This window comes from Diceros bicornis, unplaced genomic scaffold, assembly GCF_020826845.1.
Source record: "Diceros bicornis minor isolate mBicDic1 unplaced genomic scaffold, mDicBic1.mat.cur scaffold_100_ctg1, whole genome shotgun sequence".
NCBI lineage: Eukaryota > Metazoa > Chordata > Mammalia > Perissodactyla > Rhinocerotidae > Diceros > Diceros bicornis.
Genome location: NW_026690940.1, coordinates 600,611 through 619,709, shown reverse-complemented (window position 1 = coordinate 619,709; position 19,099 = coordinate 600,611). Strand labels below are relative to the sequence as shown.

At 38.0% G+C, this 19,099-nt stretch overlaps 1 long non-coding RNA gene across 2 annotated transcripts in view; it reads left to right on the top strand.

Moving 5' to 3' along the window:
• The window catches only part of LOC131402401 (uncharacterized), a 48,666-nt gene extending 32,790 nt beyond the window's left edge, over positions 1-15,876 (top strand). The window contains exon 6 of one of the 2 annotated variants that reach the window (XR_009218635.1): positions 15,571-15,876. This is a non-coding gene — a long non-coding RNA (uncharacterized LOC131402401). The remainder of the gene's footprint in view (positions 1-15,570) is intronic. The other variant, XR_009218634.1, reaches the window with a different exon arrangement.
• The last annotated feature ends 3,223 nt before the right edge of the window (positions 15,877-19,099 follow it).

Below are 19,099 nucleotides of genomic sequence, written 5' to 3'. Positions count from 1 at the left end.
AAGTAGCCCTGGCTTTTTAGTTGACAGAGGCGAATGAAAATCCTCTCTGGAAGATTGGACCTTATTGCAGGACTCAAAAAATTCCGGTAGATAAAGTTCCAGAAAAATAAACTCATAACAAGGGTATCATAGAAATAATAGGAGGAAGCTTCGCAATGAGGAAGAGTAAGAAGAAATAAACAACGGATTCAGATTTGACAAGAATACAGTCGTTAAGAAATTCACTAAGTTAAGGTAATAAAGAAAACCATATGTAAGAAGCATTTTGTAAAATTTAACAATTATTCCTGATAAAACCCTTAGCAAGCTAAAAAGAGAAGTGAGTTTTCTTCATTTAATAAAATGCATGTTTACTTAGAGCTAGGTTCAGCTACATATGACAGCAAACTCAAGACAATGCTGTCCTAGACAAGTTGTTTTCTCTTTTAAATACAGTCATGTGCTAATTAACAACTGGGATATGTTCTGAGAAGTGCGTCATTAGGCGATTTCGTTGTGCAAACATCGTAGAGTGTACTTACACAACCCTAGATGGTGTAGCCTACTACACACCTAGGCTATGTGGTACTCATCTTATGGGACCGCCATCGTATATGTCCCTCATTGACTGAAACGTCGTTATGCTGTGCATGAACGTAGGTGGAGTCCATAAACGAGTTCAGGGATGCTGTGGTTGCTCAGTGAAGCCTTGGTTATGCATTCTATTCTTCGTTTCAGTAAAATGCCCCAATTTTTTCCAACATTTTTTTTTGCTTAGTTTAGACAGAGTTGATCTCTCTCTCTTTTACTCAAAGATCCTTAACCAGTTCTGGAAGCAGCAGCTTATTCCGTTTAAAAATAGCTTTGAGATGTAATTTGTATACTATCCAATTCACCCGTGTAAAGTGTGTAATTAAATGTGTTTTTTTTTTCTTTTCTTTTTGGTGAGGAAGATTAGCCCTGAGCTAACATCTGTTGCCAATCTTCCTCTTTTTATTGAGGAAGATTTGTCCTGAGCTAGCATCTGTGCCCATCTTCCTCTATTTTGTACGTGGGACGCCGCTGCAGCATGGCTTGCTGAGCAGTGTGTAAGTGCATGCCCGGGATCTGAACCCGCACACCCCAGGCCGTCACAGCGGAGTGCGCGAACTTAACCACGACACCACCAGGCCGGCCCCCTCACTGTTTTTTAATCACAGGATTCTGACTAAACCACAACTAATTTTAAAATATTTTTGTCTCCCCTAAAAGAAACTCCCTTAGTAATTAATTTTTTATGCTGCCCATACCTCAAACCCTAAGCAACCACTACTCTTTTGTCTCCTCAGATTTGCATATTCTGAACATTTCATATATGTGGAGTCATACAATGTTTGGTCTTTTGTGATTGACTTCTTTCACTTAGCCTAATGTTTTCAAGGTTCATCCATGTTGTAACATGTGTCAGTCTTTCATTGCTTCTTATCATTGAATAATATTCCATTACGTGTATATAACATCTTTTTTAATCTATTCATCATGATGGACATTTGGGTTGTTTTCAAACTTTGGCTGTTATGAATAACGCTATTGTGAAAATTCATGAACAGGTTTTTGGGTGGACATATGTCTTCATTTCTCTTGGGTATACATCTAGGAGTGGAATAGCTGGGTCATTTGGTAACTCTATGGTTAACTTTTTAAGAAACCACCAACTGTTTTCCGCAGTAGGGGTACCATTTTACATTCTCACCCAGCAATGCATGAGGGTTTCAATTTCTCCACTTCCTCATCAACATTTGTTATTGTCAGTCTTTTATATTACATCCATCCTAGTCAGCATGAAGTAATATCTCATTGTGGTTTTGATTTGTATTTCTCTGACCATTAATAACATTTATGATCTTTTCATATGTGTGTTAGCCATTTGTATACTTTTTTAGATGTCTATTCAAATTCTTTACCCATTTTTAATTGTATTATTTGTCTTTTTATTATTGAATTGTATAAACTTTATATATTCTGTATGTAAGTCTCTTATCAGATATATGATTTGCAAATATTTTCTCCCATTCTGTGGGATATCTTTTTATTTCTTGATGGTATCATTTGCAGCAAAGAAGTTTAGATTTTAATTTTGATGTGGTTTTATTTATCTATTTTTGCCATCTGTGCTTCAGGTGTTATATCTAAGAAAGCTTGCTTGACCCAAGCTCATGAAGATTTACTCTAGTGTCTTCTTCTGAGAGTTTTTAGATTTTGCTTTCTTTTGCATTGAGGTCTATGATCCAGTTGGAGTAACTTTGTATATGGTGTGAGGTAGAGGTCTGTCAACTTTAAAATAAGTTAGCAAGTTATTTTACCAGCAAAAAGAGTTTATTCAGGAATAGCAGAGGAATTGCAGTTCAGGAAATGCAAACTATGGTGAACCATAAGCAAGTCCAGAGAACAAAGCAGGAGAGCTTGCCTTTATAGATTAAAGGTGGGAGGTGGGAGGGGCTGTTCTAAATGAAAGTTCATTGAAGGAAGGTAAGAGTTCAGGGTGGTGATGGCTTCTCATTGGCTGGGCTGTTCCTGGGCAGGGAGAAAATCTTCCCTCTTCCTTCTGGAGTAGTAAAGTGGTTGCACTTCCTGCCCCAAATTGTAAAGTAAGCTGCAATGGAAGGTGTGTGTGTGAGAACTCCCCCTACAGGGCTTCCTGATTCCATTTTAAATGAAGTTTCCCTTTATTAATTTTAATAGGTTCAATTTCACTCTTTTGCATGTGACTATCATGTTGTTCCAGTACCATTTGTTGAAAAGACTATTCTTTCCCCATTGAATTGTCTTCATACCCGTTTCAAAAATTAATTGATGATAAATTCAAGGGTTTATTTCTGGACTCAATTCTATTCCAGATCTATACATCCGTCTTTATGCCCAGACCACACTGTATTGATTAATGTAGCTTTGCCATAAGTTCTGATATTGGAAAGTCTAAGTCTTTCAACTTTATGATTATTTTTCTGTATTGTTTTGTCTGTACTGGGTCCTTTTCTTTTCCAAATAAATTTGCAAAGACATCAGCTGGGATTTTAATAGGGATTGCTTTGAATCAGTAGATTAATTTGGGGAGTATGGCCATCATAACAATAACAAGTTTTCTCATCCATAAACATGGGATGTCTTTCCATTTATTTAGATATTCTTAATTTTTCTCACCAATGTTTTGTAGTTTTCAGTATACAGGTTTTGTACTTATTTTGTTAGATTTATACCTAAATATTTTATTCTTTTTTGTTGCTATTTTAAATGAATTGTTTACTTAAATTTTATTTTAGGAATGCTCTTTGTTAGTGTAGAGAAATACAATTAAATTTTGTATATTGATCTTGTATCCTGCAATCTTGATGAATTTGTTCAATAGTTCTAGTAGTTTTTTTGTTGTTGTGACTTTTTTTTTAAAGCCTACTTTATTTTTTTTTAAATTTTTTGTTGATGTCATAATAGTTTATAACATTGTGAGATTCCAGTTGCACATTATTATTTGTCAGTCACCATATAAAGGCACCCCTTCACCCTTTGTGCCCACCCGCCAACTCCTTTTCCCCTGGTAACCACCAAACTGTTCTCTCTGTCTGTGTGTTATCATATTCCACATATGTGACAGGTCATACAGTGTTTGTCTTTCTCTGTCTGGCTTATTTCACTTAACATAATACCCTCTAGGTCCATCCATGTTGTTGCAAATGGGATGATTTTGTCTTTTTTTATGGCTGAGTAGTATTCCATGGTATATATATATACCACATCTTCTTTATTCAGTCATTACTCAAGGGACACTTGGGGTGCATCCACGTCTTGGCTATAATGCTGCAATGAACATAGGGGTGCATAAGTCTTTTTGGATTGTTGATTTCAAGTTTTTTGGATAAATACTCAGACGTGGGATAGCTGGATCATAAGGTATTTCTCTTTTTAATTTTTTGATGAATCTCCATACTGTTTTCCATAGAGGCCGCACCACTTTGCATTCCCACCAGCAGTGAATGAGGGTTCCCTTTTTTCCACATGCTCTCCAACATTTGTTATTTTTTGTCTTGATGATTATAGCCATTCTCATGGGTGTAAGGTGATGTCTTAGTGTAGTTTGCATTTTCCTGATGATTAGTGATGTTGAACATCTTTTCATATGCCTATTGGCCATCTGTATATCTTCCTTGGAAAAATGTCTGTTCATATCCTCTGCCTATTTTTTGATCAGGTTATTTGTTTTTTTGTTGTTCAGATGTGTGAGTTCTTTACATATTATGGAGATTAACCCCTTATCGGATATATGGTTTGCAAATATTTTCTCCCAGTTGGTATGTTGTCTTTTCATTTTGATTCTGGTTTTGTTTGCCTTGCAGAAGCTCTTTAGTCTGATGAAGTCCCACTTGTTTTATTTTTTCTTTTGTTTCCCTTGTCCGAGTAGACGCGGAATTCAAGAAGATCCCTTTATGACCAATGATGAATAGTGTACTGCCTACAGTTTCTTCCAAGAGTTTTATAGTTTCAGGTCTCACTTTCAGGTCTTTGATCCATTTTGAGTTAATTTTTGTGTATGGCGAAAGCAGACGGTCTACTTTCATTCTTTTGCAAGTGACTGTCCAGTTTTCCCAGCATCATTTATTGAAGAGAATTTCTTTTCTCCATTGTACGTTCTTTGCTATTTTGTCAAAGATTAGCTGCCATAGATGTGAATTTTATTTCTGGGGTTTCAATTCTGTTCCATTGATATGTGTGTCTGTTTTTGTACCAGTACCATGCTGTTTTGATTACTATCGCTTTGTAGTATGTTTTGAAGTCAGGGATTGTGATGCCTCCAGCTTTGTTCTTTTTTCTCAGATTTGCTTTAGCTATTCGGGGTCTTTTCTTGCCCCATACGAATTTTAGGATTCTTTGTACTATTTCTATGAAGAATGTCATTGAGATTCTGATTAGGATTGCATTGAATCTGTAGATTGCTTTAGGTAGTATGGACATTTTAACTATGTTTATTCTTCCAATCCATGTGCATGGAATATCTTTCCATTTCTTTATGTCACCATTGATTTCTTTCAATAATGACTATAAAGTTTTATAGACATTATTTATAAAACTATTTTATAATTTTATATAATAGTTTTATAAAATTATTTATAAAACTATAAAGTTTTCATTGTATAGGTCTTTCACCTCCTTGGTTAAATTTATTCCTAGATATTTTATCCTTTTTGTTGCGATTGTAAATGGGATTGTATTCTTGAGTTCTCTTTCTGTTAGTTCATCATTAGAGTATAGAAATGCAACTGATTTTTGTAAGTTGATTTTGTACCCTGCGACTTTGCTGTAGTTGTTGATTATTTCTAATAGTTTTCTAATGGATTCTTTAGGGTTTTCTCTATATAAAATCATGTCATCTGCAAACAGTGAGAGTTTCACTTCTTCATCGCCTATTTGGATTCCTTTTATTCCTTTTTCTTGCCTAATTGCTCTGGCCAGAACTTCCAACACTATGTTGAATAACAGTGGCGAGAGTGGGCACTCTTATCTTTTTCCTGTTCTCAGAGGGATGGCTTTCAGTTTTTCCCCATTGTGTATGATGTTGGCTGTGGGTTTGTCACATATGGCCTTTATCATGTTGAGGTACTTTCTATACCCATTTTGTTGAGAGTTTGTATCGTAAATGGATGTTGGATCTTTTCAAATGCTTTTTTTGCATCTATTGAGATGATCATGTGGTTTTTATTCCTCATTTTGTTAATGTGGTATATCACATTGATTGATTTGCAGATGTTGAACCATCCCTGTGTCCCTGGTACAAATCCCACTTGATCGTGGTGTATGATCTTTCTAATGTATTGCTGTATTCGGTTTGCCAATATTTTGTGGAGTATTTTTGCATCTATGTTCATCAGTGGTATTGGCCTGTAATTTGCCTTCTGTGTATTGTCCTTGTCTGGCTTTGGTATCAGGGTGATGTTGGCCTTGTAGAATGTGTTAGGAAATGTTCCATCTTCCTCTATTTTTTGGAATAGTTTGAGAAGGATAGGTATTAAATCTTCTTTGAATACTTGGTAAAATTCTCCAAAGAAGCCATCTGGTCCTGGACTTTTATTTTTTGGGAGATTTTTGATCACTGTTTCAATCTCTTTACTTGCGATTGGTCTATTCAGGTTCTCTATCTCTTCTTGATTCAGTTTTGGGAGGCTATATGAGTCTAAGAATTTATCCATTTCTTCTAGATTGTCCACTTTGTTGGAATATAGTTTTTCTATAGTTTTTCATAGTATTCTCTTATAATCCTTTGTATTTCTGTGGTGATTGTGATTTCTTCTCTTTCATTTCTAATTTTATTTATTTGAGCCTTCTCTCTTTTTTTCTTGGTGAGTCTAGCTAAGGGTTTGTCAATTTTGTTTATCTTCTCAAAGAACCAGCTCTTAGTTTCATTGATCCTTTCTCCTGTTTTTTTTGGTTTCAATTTTGTTTATTTCTGCTCTAATTTTTATTATTTCCCTCCTTCTGCTGACTATGGGCTTTGTTTGTTCTTCTTTTCCTAATTCTGTTAGGTGTAGTTGGGGATTGCTTTTTTGGGATTTTTCTTGTTTGCTAAGGTGGGCCTGTATTGCTATGAATTTCCCTCTCAGGACCACTTTTGCTGCATTCCATATGAATTGGTATGGTGTATTTTCATTTTCATTTGTCACCAGATATTCTTTGATTTCTCCTTTAATTTCTTCAATGATCCATTGGTTGTTCAGTAGCATGTTGTTTAGTCTCCACATCTCTGTCACTTTCCCAGCTTTTTTCTTATAGTTGATTTATAGTTTCATAGCATTATGGTCAGGAAAGATGCCTGTTATGATTTCAATCTTCTTAAATTTATAGAGGTTTGACTTGTTTCCCAAGATATGGTCTATCCTTGAGAATGTTCCATGTGCTTGAGAAGAATATGTAATCTGTTCTTTTTGGATGGAGTGCTCTATATATATCTGTTAAGTCCATCTGGTTTAGTTTTTCATTTAAGTCCACTATTTCCTTATTGACTTTCCATCTGGATGATCTATACATTGATGTATGTGGGTGTTAAGGTCCGCTACTATTATTGTGTTGTTGTTGATATTTACTTTTAGGTTTGTTAATAGCTGCTTTGTGTACTTTGGTGTTCCTGTGTTGGGTGCATATATATTTACAAGTGTTATGTCTTCTTGGTGGAGTGTTCCTTTTATCATTATATACTTCCCTTCTTTGTCTCTCATTACCTTTTTTATCTTGAAGTCTACTTTGTCTGTTATAAGTATGGCCACACCTGCTTTCTTTTGTTTGCCATTAGCTTGGAGTATCATCTTCCATTCCTTTACTCTGAGCCTGTATTTGTCTTTAGAGCTGAGATGTGTTTCCTGGAGGCAGCAAATTGTTGGGTCTGGTTTTTCAATCCATCCAGCCACTGTGTCTTTTGATAGGGGAATTCAATCCATTTACATTTAGAGTGATTATTGATATATGAGGGCTTAATGCTGCCATTTTATCTCTTGTTTTTCAGTTGTTATGTATTTTCCTTGTTTCTCATCCCATGAATTTTGGACTGCTAATTGAGTTTGGTGGCTGTCTATGATGGTTTTCTCTTTATTTATCATTTGTGTCTTTGTTCTGATTTTTTGTTTAGTGGTTACCATACAGTTTGTGTAAAAGATCTCGTAGATGAGATAGTCCATTCCCTGATAGCCTCTTGTTTCCTTAGTCTAAGTAGGTTTCGTCCCTTTCCTCTTCCCTTTCTAAGTTGTTGTTGTCACAACTTATTCCATTATGTGTTGTGAATTTGTGGTTAAAATGAAGTGATAATATTTATTTTTGATGTTTTGTTTTCCTTTATCTTTAGAGTTATAATTAAGTGTTTGCTAATCTGTTCTGATAGAGAGTTGCAATTTTGGATTTTGTCTGCCTATTTATCTGCTTGCTCAAGGCTTTGTAAACCCTTTCTTCTTTTCTTTTCAGGTACGAGGGCTTTCTTGATCAAACTTGTGGGGTGGGGCGGGTCTTGTGGCAATGAACTCCCTCAGCTTTTGTTTATCTGGCAAAGTTTTTATTTCTCCATCATATCTGAAGGATATTTTCACTGGATATAGTATTCTTGGCTGAAAGTTTTTGTCTTTCAAAATTTTGAATATATCATTCCACTTTCTCCTCGCCTGCAAGCTTTCTGTTGAAAAATCTGCTGAAAGCCTCATAGGGCTTCCTTTATAGGTTATTCTCTTCTGCCTTGCTGCCCTTAATATTTTTTCTTTATTGTTGACTTTTGCCAGCTTTACTAACATATGTCTTGGAGAAGGTCTTTTTACATTGGTGTACTTAGGAGTCCTGTTGGCTTCTTTTACGTGTAATTCCAGCTCCGTCTCCAGGTTTGGGAAGTTCTCAGTTGTTATTTCTTTGAACAAGCTCTCTGCTCCTTTTTCCCTCTCTTCTCCCTCTCGAATACCTATAATCCTTATGTTGCATTTCCTAATTGAGTCAAATATTTCTTGGAGAATGTCTTCATTTCTTTTTAGTCTATGTTCTCTCCTCCTCCATCTGAAGCATTTCTGTCTTCCTAGCCTCCAGATTGCTAATTCTGTCCTCCATATTATCAGCCCCATTGTTTAAGGACTCCAGACTTTTCTTTATCTCATCCATTTTGTTTTTCATCTCTAACAGTTCTGTTTGGTTTTTCTCTATAGTTTTAATCTCTTTTGTGAAGAATTCCCTCTGTTCAGTAATTTGGTTCCTGATTTCATTGAACTGTCTTTCAGAATTGTCTTGTAGCTCGTTGAGTTATCTTAGGATGGCTGTCTTGAATTCTTTGTCATTTAGATCATAGATTTCCATGCCCTCAGGGTGGGATTTCTGGGTGTTTGTCTTTTTCCTTCTGGTCAGGAGTATTGATATATTTCTTTAAACCATTTGATGGAGTGGATTTGTGCTGATGCATAGTGATAGTTTCTGGATGCAGGTTCCACCTGCTGCCACTTGAGGGGGTGCAGGAGCTGTGTAGTCTGAGCCCACTGCTGCGATCCCTGTCAGGTGTGGCTGTCTGAGCCTGGGTCACTCCTTGGGATCACAGTGGCCCTGTGGGATCTCCCACCAAATGGAGAAGTAGTCACATGGGGGGCTCAGGGCTTCTGCCGCTTGCTCCCATAGACTCACAGAGCTGTGCTCCCTGCTTCAGGGCCACAGCGGTACTATGGGTGTTCACAGCAGCTGGGAGCTTGTTTGCCCAGATTGGGATCTCAGCCTCCCTCGCCCTCTGCTCCTAGGTCACACCAGCCATTGTGCTTGGTGGGCGAGACTTCCCCTCCACGACTGAGCCAAGGCCACTCCCTGGGACCAGGTGGGATTGTAGATTCTTCCACCAGATGAGAGAGTGATCACATGGGGGCTCAGGGCTACTGCCGCCAGCTCCAACAGTCACATCGAGACACGCTTCCCCCTTTGGGGCTGCAGCAGTACCATGGGTGTTCACGGCAGCTGGGAATTTGTTCACCCGGACTGGGATCTCAGCCACCCTCTACACCTAGGTGGCACCAACCATTGTGCTTCGTGGGTGGGACCTCCCCTCTGGGACCGAGCCGAAGCCCCTCCCTGGGACCATGGTGGGGTTGTGGTTTTTCTCACTAGATGAACGAGTGATCACACTGGGCTCAGGGCCATTGCCACTTGTTCTCACAATCCTGCTGAGACACTTTTCCCCCCTTTGGAACTGCAGCAATACTAGGGGTGTTCATGGCAACTGGGAGCTTGTTCTCCTCAGTAGCAGCTCAGCCGCCCTCTGCTCCTGGTAGCACTGGTCTTTGTGCTTGGTGGGTGGGGCTTCCCCACTGGGTGCAAGCCTGTGCTGCTCTCTGTGGACTGCATGGCCCTGAGGGCTCCCCCTCTACATGAGGAAGTGATCACATGGGGGGCCCAGGGCTGCCATCACCTGTTTCCACAGTCATGCTGAGGCATGCTCCCACCCTTGGGGCCACAGCAGTGCTATGATTGCTCCAGCCAGGAAAGTAGTCACACACGTGCACTGGGCTGCCTGGAGTCCAGAGGGTGCTCACCTATCTTCATCACCTCCTGGGGGGATAGTCCATCCACCTTCAGATGTACAGCTGCTTGGGTCTCTCAGGCACCCTGGTGTGCTGTGTGGGTATCCTCCAATGGTTGATGAATGTCCTTTTAGTTGTAGTTCAAAGGGGAGAGACACAGGGAACAGCTGACTCCACCATGTTCCTGACGTCCTCTCTAGTAGTTTTTTAATGGACTCTTTAGAATATATATATAATTTGAAAATAGAGGTAGCTGTAATTCTTCCAGTCCAATATGGATGAGCTTTATTTATTTTTCTTGCTTAATTTCTCTTTCTAAAACTTACAGGACAATTTTTAATAGAAGTAGCAAGAGCAGACAACTTGGTTTTGTTCCTGACCTTAGGGAAAAAGTATTGAGACTTTCACCATTAAGTATGATGTTAACTGTGAGTTTCATATAGATGCCCTTTTTTAGATTGAAGAAGTTCTCTTCTATTCTTAGTTTGTTGAGTGTGTGTATCATGAAAAGGTGTTGGATTTTGTCAAATGTTCTTTCTACTTCAATTGACATGATCATGTGGCTTTTCCCTTTTTCCTATTAATGTGAATGATTTTATGTTGAACCACCCTTGCATTCCTGACAAGTCGCACTTGGTCATAGTGTATAATATAATTTTTATATGTTGCAGAATTTGGTTTGCTAGTATTTTCTTGAGGACTTTTCCATCTGTATTCATAAGAGATATTGGTCTGTAGTTACATTTTCTTGTGATATTTTTGTCTCATTTTGGTATCAGGGTAATACTGGCTCATAGAATGAATTGTGAAGTGTTGCCTTTACTTGATTTTTTGGAAGAGTTTGAGAAGGACTTATATGAATTTTCTTTGGATGTTTGAAAGAATACATGAATGAAGCTGAGTCTAGTTTCACTCAGTCTAACTGAGTTCTACCTGAGTCTTTTCTTTTCGGGTAGTTTAAAAATTACTAGCTAGATTTCACCACTTGTAATGGTTATCTGTTGCTGTCATAACTTATTACCATGAACTTAGTGGCTTAAAACAAAATAAATTTTTATCTCACAGTTCTTTATGTAAGAAGTTTGAGACATGTCTCATTGATCTAAAATCAAGCCATAGGCAGGGCAGTGTTCCTTTCTGTAGGCTTTAGGTCAGAATAAGTTGCCTTGCCTTTTCCAGATCCTAGAGAATGCCCACATTTTCTCATGGTTCCCTTCCTCCATCTTTGAAAGCAGCCTTAGCATACAGAGGCATAAAAAATATTTAAAACAATGAATTTTTGAGATATATGAATGCCCAGTGGTTCTCTTTAGGGCTAGAAGTAAATATTTTCTTCTTAGACTTTCGCATTTTTTTTTTTTTTTTTACATCGCATTCCTTAGACTTTCTTTCCACATTCCTTCTAATGGACCTCAACTGGGAAAGGGTCTCTACTTTTAAGGGCTCATATAATTAGGCTGGGCCCATTGGATAATCCAGGATAATCTTCCTGTCTCCAAATCCTTCATCTTAATCACACTTGCAAAATCCCTTTCTCCAGGTCAGGTAACATATTCACAGGTTTTAGGGATCATGATGTGGACATCTTGGGAAAGGGGACGTTATTCTTCGAACGACATGTTTAAAAGTCTATTCAATTTTATATGCATCGATTTATGAGACTTCTTAAATTAGTCTAAAGGACAAAGGTGAAGAAATATACAATTACATTGTCTTTTGTAATTACCTACATAATTACCTTTACTGACACATTTTTTTTTAATGTGTGTTGATTCAAATTACTGTCTTGTGCCAATTTCTTTCAGCTTGAAGAACTTCATTTAGTATTTCTTGTAAAGAAGATGTCCTAAAAACAGATTCTCTCAGTTTTTGTTTACTTGGGAATACCTTTATTTCACCCTCATTTTTTAATGATAATTTTACTGGATATAAGATTCTTGGTTGACACTTCCTGCACTTTGAAAATGTGATCCTATTGCCTTCGGTTCTCCACTGTTTCTGATGAGAAGCCAGATATTAACCTTATTGGGATTCCTTTGTACGAGATGAGTCATTTTCCTCTTGTTGCTTTCCAGATTTTCTCTTTATCTTTCAACACTTCAACCATGGATCTCTTTGAATTTATCCAGTTGGAATTAATTTCGTTTTTTTGAATGTGTAAAGCAACGTTTTCCATCAAATTAGGGAAGTTTTCAGCCATTATTTCTTCAAATTTTATTTCTGTCCCTTTCTTTCTCTCCTCTTTTTTTTTTTTTGGTATTCCCATTAGATATATGTTAGTGTATTTAATTGTATCCCACATGTCTCTGAAGCTGTGTTAATTTTTCTTCATTGTTTTTACTCTCTGTTCTTCAGATTGTATAATCTCTATTGATCTCTCTTCAAGTTTGTTGTTTCTTCCACCAGTTCAAATCTGCTTTTGAGCCCCTTTAATAGTTTTCATTTCAGTTACTGTACTTTTCAACTCCAGAATTTTTTTGTTTTTTAAAATAATTTTTGTCTCTTCATTGATATTCTCTATATGATGATACATTATCATTATATATCTTTTTCATTCTTTAAGCATGGTTTCCCTAAACTCTCTCTATATATTTATAATAGGTCATTTAAAATCTTTGTCTGCTAAGTCTACCATCTGGACTTCTTCAAAGGCAATTTCTATTGCCTGCTTTTTTTCCCCTGAGTATGGGTCACACTTTCCTGTTTCCTTGCATATCTTGTCAGATTTTATTGAAAACTAGACATTTCAGATAGTATATTGCAGTAATTCTGGATACTGACCTTCCCAAGGAGTTATTGCTTTTGCTTGGTCATTTGTTTATATGCTGAGTGACTTGACCTAAATTCTGTAATGTCTTTTTCCCTTGCCATGTGCAACCTCTGACATCCCTGCTAAGACTATTCTTTTGCTTTTTGTTTTTCTCTTATCCGAGCTACCTAGGAGAACCCTCTGGTTTGGCATAACAATTAACTGATTAAAGTTTTGCTTAAGCTTCCTTATTTAGTTAGATTTTTATCCTTTACTGTTGGTATACGTGTGTGCTTGAAGGCTGCTATATCAGTTCAGGGAGTTTCTATGTCTTTTCTGTCCCCTCTTCAGCCTGGTACTATTCTCTGATTTCTCTGAGCTTTAGTCTCTGATTTCTCACAGGAAAGCACAGCCTGGGCGTCACACAATCTTCCAGACTTCCAGGATGACTGTGATATTATTTTAAATCCTGGCTTCTTAGGTGTCAACCCTGGATGAGAGTATTGTTCACTCCGTGTTTAGTCAGAAGTTGTGTTTAAGCACCACCATAAAGGTATCCAGATTTAGGTAAGGAGAGACTTTATTGAAGAGATTATTGCAAAGTGGAGGAAAGGGACTATTGTAACAGGGAGGATGCAACAACTTTAGCAACAAGCATTAGGCAAAAGGAGTTTTTCTTTTACAGGGAGGAGTAAACAAGGCTAGAAAGAACTTGATGTGGGTAAGGGGAATGAAAGGGTGGAGTGATGGGATAGCGGATCAACGAATATTTTATCTTGATGTCAGCCTATTTTCAGGAGGGGCTGTTTAGGAGAAGTTGTATGCTGGCTCAGAATGAGGGTAGGTCAAAGTTCAGGGGTCTGCAGGAAGGAGAGAAACTTAACCAAAGTTTGGTTAACAAGTACTTTGTTCAGATTGATCAGTGGGGACAAGCAGTTCAGCAAATATTTAAGAGGCAAAGAATGGGAATTTGGAATGTCTGTGTCTGGTCTTGTCATAGGTCAATGAGGGGGACATATGTGAGTCTTATCTAAGTCATATGGGAAAGGGTGTTCCTTTGCAGTAACTTATTTCCAGAACACAAGGAGTGGGGGATTTCTTTAACCATGACGGTTTTCCAGGATGAGAGGGTTCCAGTAAAATTCAAACTTGTCAGCCTCTGTTGCCATTCAGACTTTCGCCCTGTGTTGATGGGTCTGTGTATCATTTGGGAATGCTGTCAAGCTTGCCCCACATCCTGCTGTGTTTGCCCCTGAGTGGGTGCAGCCTGGTGCACGCAGAAAGTCTTTCTGACACTTAGAGTTCTCTATTTCCTGTTACAAATAACGTTATTCTCCTCAGGCAGGGCTGAGAACCTCTTCACCCTCATGACCTGCCTTTCTCCCTGGACAGAATTCCTGTGCTACCATACCGGAGCTGGGGGCAGAAATCTGCTTTTCCCAAAGTGACATCTGTAATCCACTATAGGCACCGGAGTGTGTGTGTGTGGTAGCTCTTGGTCTTCCTGGCTTGCCTTTCTGGGCATTGAATCTCCACTCTAACAGGTGCTGGGGCAGAGGTGATGGGCCCCAGTATCCACCACCTCCTCCGCCTGGGGCAGAGTGGGGATGAGATGGGGGAAGAGGGACCAGGGTCTCCTTTACCACACCTGCTTGGAATAGAGGTTCTGTGGGGGCTGGGGGAGGGAGGAGTTGAGGGAGGGATGAGAAATGCCAGCAGTTGCCGCTCCTGGGATGATATCATAGACCCTAGGATCTGGGGGAGAGGGAGCCCTGTCTTCTTGGCTGCCCATCCCTAGGGTAGAGCTTTTATAATGTGGAGCTGGAGAGTGGAGGTAGGTAATGAAATGAGGTTGGCTCAAATTCCACAGACTCTCAGTGTTCTTACCAATATTGAGTAGCTTTTGTTGAATGAATTTTTATGCATTTTCTATATACTCTTGTGACAATTTCCAGAGACTTTAAGTGATTGTTTTTTATAATTTTCACCAGTGGAATTGATATTTTTCTGGGGAGAAGGTCAACCAAGCTCCTTACCCCATTCTTTTAGAAGTATCACAGCAGTTTATTCCTACTCTGGCTTCTTCCACTTTTTCCCTTCTAACTTCTCTAGTTTTATTTGAGTAGCTCCAAGTTTTTACCTCTTTCAAACTCTTCCCAAATTACATAGAGATCTGCCAGCTGCCCTCTGCCAGGTCAGACCATAGTTTTCCCACAACTTCTTTTCTGTGTTAACTATTGATGGATATTCATAGACAATCAGTCTTCTAACTTTTCAGAATTCCATATGAAAATATTTACTTCTAGCCCTAAAGAGAACCACTGGGCATCCATATATCTCAAAAATTCATTGTTTTAAATATTTTTTATGCCTCTGTGTTTTTTGCACTCATATGCCTGCCTCAATGCACTCTAGTTAGAATATAAGTTCTTAGGTGACAAAAACCAGACCTACATCTTTCTCTCTGTGCAAAGCCTTGCACAGTGTCATTAAAATAAAATCAGTGTTAAATGCCTGAGTTAGATTTTGACTGTGTTTAAGCATGGGGTAGTAAAAAGAATCTTTCACACAAAGTCAAAAAAATTGGTCTCAAGATGAAATAGGTCCATTACATAACAGTCAGCCCCCTCATCAAACATGGGGTAAGAGTTCACTCATTCACAATCATTCATTCAACATAGATTTACTGAACACACATCATGGGAACAATACTTGCTTTCCCTTCCTCATAATATTATGATGATTTTCCAAATGAAACAATAATGATTGTGAAAGATTTTTTTTGTTTTTTTTTTACAGCTATTAAAATGTGTAGATGCAAAATTCTGACTCCAATTACAATGTGTGTGGAGGGTTTCCACACCACTAAGCAATTCTTGGACACCAGCTGGGTGTCATATACTTCAACTCAATTCTGACACTATCTACCTGGAGATGGTGTCAGATCCCACAGGTTAAGGGTTCAGTGATACAAGACTGCACCCCGCCCCTTTCAGATGCCAACTGCAAGTCCAGGTTGTCACCTGTGCTTCTGACGGACTGGCTATAGATCGGAGGTTCCAGTGACCGCTCCTTGGGTTTGATTACTTCACTAGAATGCTCACAGAACTCAGAGAAACATTTACTTATTAGACTATTAGTTTATAACAACCAGATGGCAGAGGTGCATAGACCACGGTATGGGGAAAGGACGTGGAGCTTCCACACTCTTCACTCTTGCCAAACAGTCACGTGGTCACCAACCTGGAAGCTCTCGGAACCCCCTCCTTTTGGTTTTTATGGAGGCTTTATTACATAGGCATGGTTGATTAAATCACTGGCCATTAGTGATTGAACTCAATCTCCAGCCCCTCTCCCCTCTCCGGAAGTCTGGGGGTGGGACTGACAGTTCCAACCCTCTAATCACATGGTTGGTTCCCCTAGCAACCAGCCTCCATCTTTAGGTGCAGTCCAAAAGTCACCTCATTAACATTTGACAGACCAAACTCAGGTGTGGTTGAAAGGGGCTTATTATAAATATCAAGACACTTTTATTGCTTTTATCACTTAGGAAATTCCGAGGGTTTTAGGAGCTCTGTACTGGAAATGGGGATGAAGACTAAATACATATCTCTATTAAAAAATCACAATATCACATGACGTAAGGTTATGTGATTCATTACAATTGTTTTCAACGATATATAGTTCTCATAACAACAATCAAAATTAACATTTGTCTGCTGCAACCCATTTGTTACCACCTTTACATACAATTTGAGATTACAAAGAAAGTCAAATTATTAGAAACTATCTATACAACAAAACTCACAACATACCAAATGTTCGAGGCACGTTATGAAATATCTCGGTCCATTATTGATCAGATACTATTTTATTAAGAAAATTTATAATAATAATGTGTTAGAAAAGACAGTCACTGGCAGAGGAGACCCAAGTCAGACTTTAACTCACTTTGTGGCCTTGAGTAAGTCAATTTAAGTTTCAATCACATTCTCTGGTCGTATTATAGTACCTGTCCAGTCTAATTTGCAGGATGGTTCTGAGGATCAAATGAAATTCACGTGAAAACATATTGAAAAGTCAAAAGCATTATGCAAGTCATAGGTGTTAGTCACAGACTATATTCAGTTGAGTTATGAAATTTTCAGAGAAAAGCTACAAACTAGATATAAACTGTATTAGAGACCCATAAAAGTATTCCCTCATTCTTGAATGGATAAACTCTTGGCTTCTGGGTGATAATAAATAGAGTAAGGCGAACATCAATTGGAGGACACTTCTAATAAAACAATTGCAGGCATGATACAGGAGCCAGAGGCACAGCACTTAGGACCAGAGGCATTGCTCTGTCCCTCTGGGAACACATGCAGTCCACAGTGGCGCAGGATTTTGACAGAGAATAAGGAGATTGCTTGTGTATAGAGTCCTGCTGCATATGTGACATTTCTGTTCATTACTCACTCACTGGCTAGGTTTGATTACTGCTGTGGCCAGATAGTCTGGGAAAGAAAAAGGAAATAGATGGGCCAAAGACCTTTGATATATTAGAGTACAATAAATGACAGCAGAAAGTAAACAGCCATCTGAGGGGGCTGGGATAAGAAGTGGTTAGCACACGCCCTGACAAGCTCTGTGGCTGCTTGATGAATTTCACAGTGGCCTTTTCAGAAAGGCAGAGAGTTCATTTCCTGGAGGAATAAAATATTTTCACACAGTTTTCTCCACAGAACAGTTAGATAATTAGGAGGGATGATACAGGTCAATCATATATAAATACTAATGATAGCTATTAATTAATAGTAGCTCAGGACTTCATGTTTATTTTTATTTAATCATTACAACAATCCATATAGGTATCATAATCTTCATTTTAGAGCTGAGAGAGTTTAAATACCTAGACTAGGGTTGCACAGCGTGTAGGTGGTGGATTAGAATTCAGATCTAGATGATTCTAATTCTAGATGTCATGTTCTTTGCCTGCATCTCTGATTCCCAAACACCAATCCTTGATCAGTGTTTCTTCATGTCAAAATTTTCCTTGGTTTACTGAACATCTTTCAGAGAAATGCATGACTCTATGTTTGATAAATCTTTGTGACAAAATTGCAAGTTGGATATTCTATGTCTGTTCTTTCTTATTATATTGTAAATTTCTGCTTCATGAAATTCAAACATTTTTACACCATACTGACACCATGAGTAAACAAATAAACAAAACTTAAATGCTTATAAAAATTGAATCTCTGAAAAATATTACTTCTAGGGGCCACGTTATTCTTTTATACACAAATGTTTAAGTCACTCATACTCTTAAATGTACTAAAACGATAAATATGCCAAGAGGACATGAGAAAAACTCAGCGTTAAGCGTTAAGCTTCCTTTAAAACTATTGATGTTTACAGCATTTGCTGTTACAGTAAAACGCTCGTTAATTGTGATGCCTAGAACGCACCTGCAACACGTAGACATCCTTTGAGGAGGCACTTTCCCTTCCCCTTTGTCTGAGCGTGCACATGGCATTTCCTAGGGTTCTTTCCGTGAATTCTCCTTTGTGTGCTGTCACTGAGGCTTTCATCCAATTCGTGGCTGAAAATATTAAAGTGGTTGCTTAGAAACGCTGAAGTGGGAAATTTATGAGTTTTCAGAAGGTTGCATTGACGTGTAGGGGTAGCATATGGTGATCTGACAGGTTTTATTCCCTAGCCAAGGAGAGGAGTAGCCTTCTGTGATCTCTCTAATTATTTCATGGCACTTTAAGATGCCAAGCTGAATTTAGAAAACAGCAAGGCATTAGGGCTAAGGAAAAATAGAGCGTAATTTTTGTTTCCGGCACTTATGACGGAAGTATTTGTTGTTCATTTTTTAAAATTGATTGGAATGTTTTTAGAAATCTAAAAGCAGAGGATAAATTTTATCCAAAGGATAGAATCAAAAGCTCATTATTTTGGCTGAAATAGAAACAAAGCAAGAATGTTAATGTGGAAAGAAAAAAAGACAACAACGAAATGCAGATATTTCATAAGGAAGAGTTATGGTCTTAGAAAATTTTAACATATCAAAATCCATTTAATAATATATACTGGGAGAGAATTCAAATTTTTTTTCCAACAACTCAAGAGGAGTTGGATATTAGGAGACAGAATCAAGGAAGACAAATACAAATAAGAAATTAATATATGATTAAGGAATTGAAACCCTAGTAATGCATAGGTGTTAATTTGTGTTATGGCACCAACTTGGTCTTGGGGGAAACATCATGAAAATTTTGGATGAACGAAATGAAATGAATAATTCATTCATTTTCTCATTCTAAAAATGTTCACCACA